This window comes from Homarus americanus, unplaced genomic scaffold (genome assembly GCF_018991925.1).
Source record: "Homarus americanus isolate GMGI-L3 unplaced genomic scaffold, GMGI_Hamer_2.0 scaffold43946, whole genome shotgun sequence".
Taxonomy (NCBI): domain Eukaryota; kingdom Metazoa; phylum Arthropoda; class Malacostraca; order Decapoda; family Nephropidae; genus Homarus; species Homarus americanus.
Genome location: NW_024736209.1, coordinates 1 through 7,000, shown reverse-complemented (window position 1 = coordinate 7,000; position 7,000 = coordinate 1). Strand labels below are relative to the sequence as shown.

Here is a 7,000-nt window from a genome sequence, read left to right as displayed (position 1 = left end):
TAATTTCACTAGAACGGCCTTATCTAATTAAGCTCCCCTGCACCCCCGTTCGTTAAGGAAAAGAGGTTGCCTTTGACCTTCGTTTATCGATCTCCTGCGCTTCCCCTTCTTTGAATTAAAGAGGTAGATGTCAGACTGCAACGCCACCGCTAAGCATTTCACTACCACAGGACAGTGGCAGAAAGCAACCTGCAGGGCAGTGCTGTGTATAAATTTACAAGAACCAGCTTGTAATGTTGTCATCGGCCATACCACGTTGAAAACACCGCTTCTCGTCCGATCTGCGAAGTTCCAACATTGGGTCTGTTAGTACTTGGATGGGTGACCGCTCAAAACACCAGATGCTGCTACATTTTACCTCTCGCCAGTAACCCCTTTACCTAATCTTTATCTTAAGCTGGCGTACCGCGGGTGGATATGGTATGGTTTGTTTAGTATTGGATACGTTAGATGAGTTCAGTTTGTTTTATCTTAAAATCGAATCATTAAAGAATGGTCAAATTTTAATGTTCAAATGGCATTTTTTTTATAACAATAATAACAATATAAGTAAAGGCTGTGGAAACAAAACTAAAACACCCCTGCTCCTATGACAAACTTCTAATAATTCCAATAGAAAGACCTTATCTAATTAAGCTCCCTTGCACCCCGTTCGGTAAGGAAGAATAGGTTGACATTGACTTTCGTTAATCGATCTCCTGCACTTTCCCTTCTTTTAATTAAAGAGGTAGATGTTAGACTGCAACGCAACCGCTAAGCATTTCACTACCACAGGACAGTGGAAGAAAAAGAACCCTGTAGGGCAGTGCTTTATATAAATTGACAAGAACCAGCATATAGAGATGCCAACGGCCATACCACGTTGAAAACACCGCTTCTCGTCCGATCAGCGAAGTTAAGCAACATTGGGTCTGGTTAGTACTTGAATGGGTGACCGCCTGGGAACACCAGATGCTGTTGGCATTTTACCTCTCGCTAGTAACCCCCCTTTTGTTCCACCCTTTATCTTAAGCTATGTACCGCGGGTGGATGTGGTATGGTTTGTTTAGTATTGGATACGTTAGATGAGTTCAGTTTGTTTTATCTTAAAATCGAATCATTAAAGAATGGTCCAATTTTAATGTTCAAATGGCATTTTTTTATAACAATAATAACAATATATGTATAGGCTGTGGAAACAAAACTAAAATACCCCTGCTCTTATGACAAACTTCTAATAATTCCAATAGAAAGACCTTATCTAATTAAGCTCCCTTGCACCCCGTTCGGTAAGGAAGAATAGGTTGACATTTACTTTCGTTTATCGATGTCCTGCACTTTCCCTTCTTTTAATTAAAGAGGTAGATGTCAGAGGTGCAACGCAACCGCTAAGCATTTCACTACCACAGGACAGTGGAAGAAAAAGAACCCTGTAGGGCAGTGCTTTATATAAATTGACAAGAACCAGCTTATATAGATGCCAACGGCCATACCACGTTGAAAACACCGCTTCTCGTCCGATCAGCGAAGTTAAGCAACATTGGGTCTAAGGTTAGTGCCTGATGGGTGACCGTTTTGGGAACACCAGATGTTGCTGGCATTTTACCTCCTTGCCAGTAACCCCTTTTGTTCTACCTAACTATCTTTAAGCTATGTACCGCGGTGATGTGTATGGTTTATTTAGTATTGTATACTCTTTAGATGAGTTCAGTTTGTTTTTATCTTAAAATCGAATCATTAAAGAATGGTCCAAATTTTAATGTTCTAAATGGCATTTTTTATAACAATAATAACAATATAGCAAAGGCTGTGGAACAAAACTAAAACACCCCTGCTCCTATGACAAACCTCTAATAATTCCAATAGAAAATCTATTCAATTAAGTTCCCTTGCACCTGTCTGCAAGGAAGAATAGGTTGACATTGACTTTGCTGTTAATCGATCTCCCACCTCTTCTTACTAAAGATAGATGTCAGATCGCGTAACGCAACCGCTACATTTCACTACCACAGGACAGTGGAAGAAAAAGAACCCTGTAGGGCAGCAGTTTTTATATAAATTGACAAGAACCAGCGAGTATAGATGCTAACGGCCATACCATTGAAAACACTGCTTCGTCCGATCAGCGAAGCAAGCAACATTGGGTCTGGTTAGTACTTGGATGGGTGACCGCCTGGGAACACCAGATGCTGTTGGCATTTTACCTCTCGCTAGTAACCCCCCTTTTGTTCCACCCTTTATCTTAAGCTATGTACCGCGGCTGGATATGGTATGGTTTGTTTAGTATTGGATACGTTAGATGAGTTCAGTTTGTTTTATCTTAAAATCGAATCATTACAGAATGGTCAAATTTTAATGTTCAAATGGCATTTTTTTTATAACAATAATAACAATATAAGTAAAGGCTGTGGAAACAAAACTAAAACACCCCTGCTCCTATGACAAACTTCTAATAATTCCAATAGAAAGACCTTATCTAATTAAGCTCCCTTGCACCCCGTTCGGTAAGGAAGAATAGGTTGACATTGACTTTCGTTAATCGATCTCCTGCACTTTCCCTTCTTTTAATTAAAGAGGTAGATGTCAGACTCCAACGCAACCGCTAAGCATTTCACTACCACAGGACAGTGGAAAAAAGAACTGTAGAGACACGGTGCTTTTGCCATTGACAAGAACCAGCTTATATAGATGCCAACGGCCATACCACGTTGAAAACACCGCTTCTCGTCTGATCAGCGAAGTTAAGCAACATTGGGTCTGGTTAGTACTTGGATGGGTGACCGCCTGGGAACACCAGATGCTGTTGGCAGTTTACCTCTCGCTAGTAACCCCCCTTTTGTTCCACCCTTTATCTTAAGCTATGTACCGCGGGTGGATATGGTATGGTTTGTTTAGTATTGGATACGTTAGATGAGTTCAGTTTGTTTTATCTTAAAATCGAATCATTAAAGAATGGTCAAATTTTAATGTTCAAATGGCATTTTTTTTATAACAATAATAACAATATAAGTAAAGGCTGTGGAAACAAAACTAAAACACCCCTGCTCCTATGACAAACTTCTAATAATTCCAATAGAAAGACCTTATCTAATTAAGCTCCCTTGCACCCCGTTCGGTAAGGAAGAATAGGTTGACATTGACTTTCGTTTATCGATCTCCTGCACTTTCCTTAATTAAAGGGTAGATGTCAGACTGCATGCCGCTAAACGTTTCACTACCACCGGGACAGTGGAAGAAAAGAACCTGTGAGGTGCTTTATATAAATTGACAAAAACCAGCTTATATGGATGCAACGGCCATGCCACGTTGAAAACACCGCTTCTCGTCCGATCAGCGAGTTAAACAACGTTAGGTCTGGTTAGTACTTGGATGGGTGACCGCCTGGGAACCTGCCAGATGCTATTGGCATTTTACCTCGCTAAGTAACCCCCTTTGTTCCACCTTTATCTTAAGCTATATTTTACCACGGAGTGGATGTGGTATGAATGATTTTGTTTGGTATTGGATGCGTTAGATGAGTTCAGTTTGTTTATGTAAAATCGAATCATTAAAAAGATGGTCAATTTAATGTTCAAATGGTGCATAACAATAATAACAATATAAGTAAAGGCTGTGGAAACAAAACTAAAACACCCCTGCTCCTATGACAAACTTCTAATAATTCCAATAGAAAGACCTTATCTAATTAAGCTCCCTTGCAACCCGTTCGGTAAGGAAGAATTGGTTGACATTGACTTTCGTTAATCGATCTCCTGCACTTTCCCTTCTTTTAGTTAAAGAGGTAGATGTCAGACTGCAACGCAACCGCTAAGCATTTCACTACCACAGGACAGTGGAAGAAAAAGAACACTGTAGGGCAGTGCTTTATATAAATTGACAAGAACCAACCTATATAGATGCCAGCAGCCCATGCCACGTTGAAAGCACCGCTTCTCGTCGATCAGCGAAGTTAAGCAACATTGGTCTAGTTGAGTACTTGGATGGGTGACCGCCTGGGAACACTGCCAGATGCTATTTTACCTCTCGCTAGTAACCCCCCTTTTGTTCCACCCTTTATCTTAAGCTAGGTACCGCGGGTGGATGTGGTATGGTTTGTTTAGTATTGGATACGTTAGATGAGTTCAGTTTGTTTTATCTTAAAATTGAATCATTAAAGAATGGTCCAATTTTAATGTTCAAATTGCATTTTTTTTATAACAATAATAACAATATAAGTAAAGGCTGTGGAAACAAAACTAAAACACCCCTGCTCCTATGACAAACTTCTAATAATTCCAATAGAAAGACCTTATCTAATTAAGCTCCCTTGCACCCGTTAGGTAGAAGAATAGGTTGACGGTATTTTCGTTAATCGTCTCTCACTTCTTTTTAATTAAAAATTGATGTCAGGCTGCGCTTCCTATAAGCAGTTCAATACCACAGGACTGTGGCGGAAACTAACCTGTAGGGCAGTTCTCTATATAAATTGACAAGAACCGAAAGCTTATATAGATGCCAGCAGCCCATGCACGTTGGCTACCGCTTCTCGTCCGATCAGCGAAGTTAAACGTGGGTCTGGTTAGTACTTGGATGGGTGACCGCCTGGGAACACCAGATGCTGTTGGCATTTTACCTCTCGCTAGTAACCTCCCTTTTGTTCCACCCTTTATCTTAAGCTATGTACCGCGGGTGGATGTGGTATGGTTTGTTTAGTATTGGATACGTTAGATGAGTTCAGTTTGTTTTATCTTAAAATCGAATCATTAAAGAATGGTCAAATTTTAATCTTCAAATGGCATTTTTTTATAACAATAATAACAATATAAATAAAGGCTGTGGAAACAAAACTAAAACACCCCTGCTCCTATGACAAACTTCTAATAATTCCAATAGAAAGACCTTATCTAATTATGCTCCCTTGCACCCCGTTCGGTAAGGAAGAATAGGTTGACATTGACTTTCGTTAATCGATCTCCTGCACTTTCCCTTCTTTTAATTAAAGAGGTAGATGTCAGACTGCAACGCAATTGCTAAGCATTTCACTACCACAGGACAGTGGAAGAAAAAGAACCCTGTAGGGCAGTTCTTTATATAAATTGACAAGAACCAGCTTATATAGATGCCAACGGCCATACCACGTTGAAAACACCGCTTCTCGTCCGATCAGCGAAGTTAAGCAACATTGGGTCTGGTTAGTACTTGGATGGGTGACCGCCTGGGAACACCAGATGCTGTTGGCATTTTACCTCTCGCTAATAACCCCCCTTTTGTTCCACCCTTTATCTTAAGCTATGTACCACGGGTGGATGTGGTATGGTTTGTTTAGTATTGGATACGTTAGATGAGTTCAGTTTGTTTTATCTTAAAATCGAATCATTAAAGAATGGTCCAATTTTAATGTTCAAATGGCATTTTTTTTATAACAATAATAACAATATAAGTAAAGGCTGTGGAAACAAAACTAAAACACCCCTGCTCCTATGACAAACTTCTAATAATTCCAATAGAAAGACCTTATCTAATTAAGCTCCCTTGCACCCCGTTCGGTAAGGAAGAATTGGTTGACATTGACTTTCGTTAATCGATCTCCTGCACTTTCCCTTCTTTTAGTTAAAGAGGTAGATGTCAGACTGCAACGCAATCCTACATTTCACTACCACAGACAGTGGAACAGTAAGAACCCCTGTAGGCAAAAGCTTATATAAATTCACAAGAACCAGCTTAAGAGATGCTAACGGCTATACCACGTTGAGGCTGACCGCTTTCGTCCGATCAGCGTTAAGCAATATTGGGTCTGGTTAGTACTTGGATGGGTGACCGCCTGGGAACACCAGATGCTGTTGGCATTTTACCTCTCGCTAGTAACCCCCCTTTTGTTCCACCCTTTATCTTAAGCTATGTACCGCGGGTGGATGTGGTATGGTTTGTTTAGTATTGGATACGTTAGATGATTTCAGTTTGTTTTATCTTAAAATCGAATAATTAAAAAATGGTCAAATTTTAATGTTCAAATGGCATTTTTTTATAACAATAATAACAATATAAGTAAAGGCTGTGGAAACAAAACTAAAACACCCCTGCTCCTATGACAAACTTCTAATAATTCCAATAGAAAGACCTTATCTAATTAAGCTCCCTTGCACCCCGTTCGTTAAGGAAGAATAGGTTGACATTGACTTTCGTTAATCGATCTCCTGCACTTTCCCTTCTTTTAATTAAAGAGGTAGATGTCAGACTGCAACGCAACCGCTAAGCATTTCACTACCACAGGACAGTGGAAGAAAAAGAACCCTGTAGGGCAGTGCTTTATATAAATTGACAAGAACCAGCTTATATAGATGCCAACGGCCATACCACGTTGAAAACACCGCTTCTCGTCTGATCAGCGAAGTTAAGCAACATTGGGTCTGGTTAGTACTTGGATGGGTGACCGCCTGGGAACACCAGATGCTGTTGGCAGTTTACCTCTCGCTAGTAACCCCCCTTTTGTTCCACCCTTTATCTTTGCTATGTACCGCGGTGATATGGTATGTATTGTTTAGTATTGATACGTTAGATGATGTCTAGTTTATGATCTTAAAATGAATCAATAGTATGAAACGGCTTACCCTAATGTTCAAAATGGCATTTTTTTATAACAATAATGGGATCAATATATAAAGGCCAGGGAAACAAATCTGGTACACCCTGCCCTATGACAAACTTCAATAATTTTGTCACAGAAAGACCTGATCTAATTAAGCTCCCTTGCACCCCGTTCGGTAAGGAAGAATAGGTTGACATTGACTTTCGTTTATCGATGTCCTGCACTTTCCCTTCTTTTGATTAAAGAGGTAGATGTCAGACTGCAACACAACCGCTAAGCATTTCACTACCACAGGACAGTGGAAGAAAAAGAACCCTGTAGGGCAGTGCTTTTTATAAATTGACAAGAACCAGCTTATATTGATGCCAACGGCCATATCACGTTGAAAACACCGCTTCTCGTCCGATCAGCGAAGTTAAGCAACATTGGGTCTGGTTAGTACTTGGATGGGTGACC

The 7,000-nt window shown here is 40.1% G+C and overlaps 4 non-coding genes and 4 pseudogenes across 4 annotated transcripts; all 8 read left to right on the top strand.

Annotated features, from left to right (window-relative positions):
• The first annotated feature begins 844 nt into the window (after window positions 1-844).
• Window positions 845-963, top strand: LOC121872114. Its single transcript, XR_006090032.1, has one exon. It is a non-coding gene; the product is annotated as a 5S ribosomal RNA (ribosomal RNA).
• Window positions 964-1,458: 495 nt separating this feature from the next.
• On the top strand, window positions 1,459-1,579 carry LOC121872110 (annotated as a pseudogene).
• A 484-nt stretch (window positions 1,580-2,063) lies between these two features.
• On the top strand, window positions 2,064-2,177 carry LOC121872109 (annotated as a pseudogene).
• A 492-nt stretch (window positions 2,178-2,669) lies between these two features.
• On the top strand, window positions 2,670-2,788 carry LOC121872113. The gene has a single exon (XR_006090031.1). It is a non-coding gene; the product is annotated as a 5S ribosomal RNA (ribosomal RNA).
• Window positions 2,789-3,267: 479 nt separating this feature from the next.
• Window positions 3,268-3,387, top strand: LOC121872115 (annotated as a pseudogene).
• A 1,085-nt stretch (window positions 3,388-4,472) lies between these two features.
• On the top strand, window positions 4,473-4,585 carry LOC121872111 (annotated as a pseudogene).
• Window positions 4,586-5,079: 494 nt separating this feature from the next.
• Window positions 5,080-5,198, top strand: LOC121872108. Its single transcript, XR_006090029.1, has one exon. It is a non-coding gene; the product is annotated as a 5S ribosomal RNA (ribosomal RNA).
• A 1,100-nt stretch (window positions 5,199-6,298) lies between these two features.
• Window positions 6,299-6,417, top strand: LOC121872112. Its single transcript, XR_006090030.1, has one exon. It is a non-coding gene; the product is annotated as a 5S ribosomal RNA (ribosomal RNA).
• Window positions 6,418-7,000: the final 583 nt, after the last annotated feature.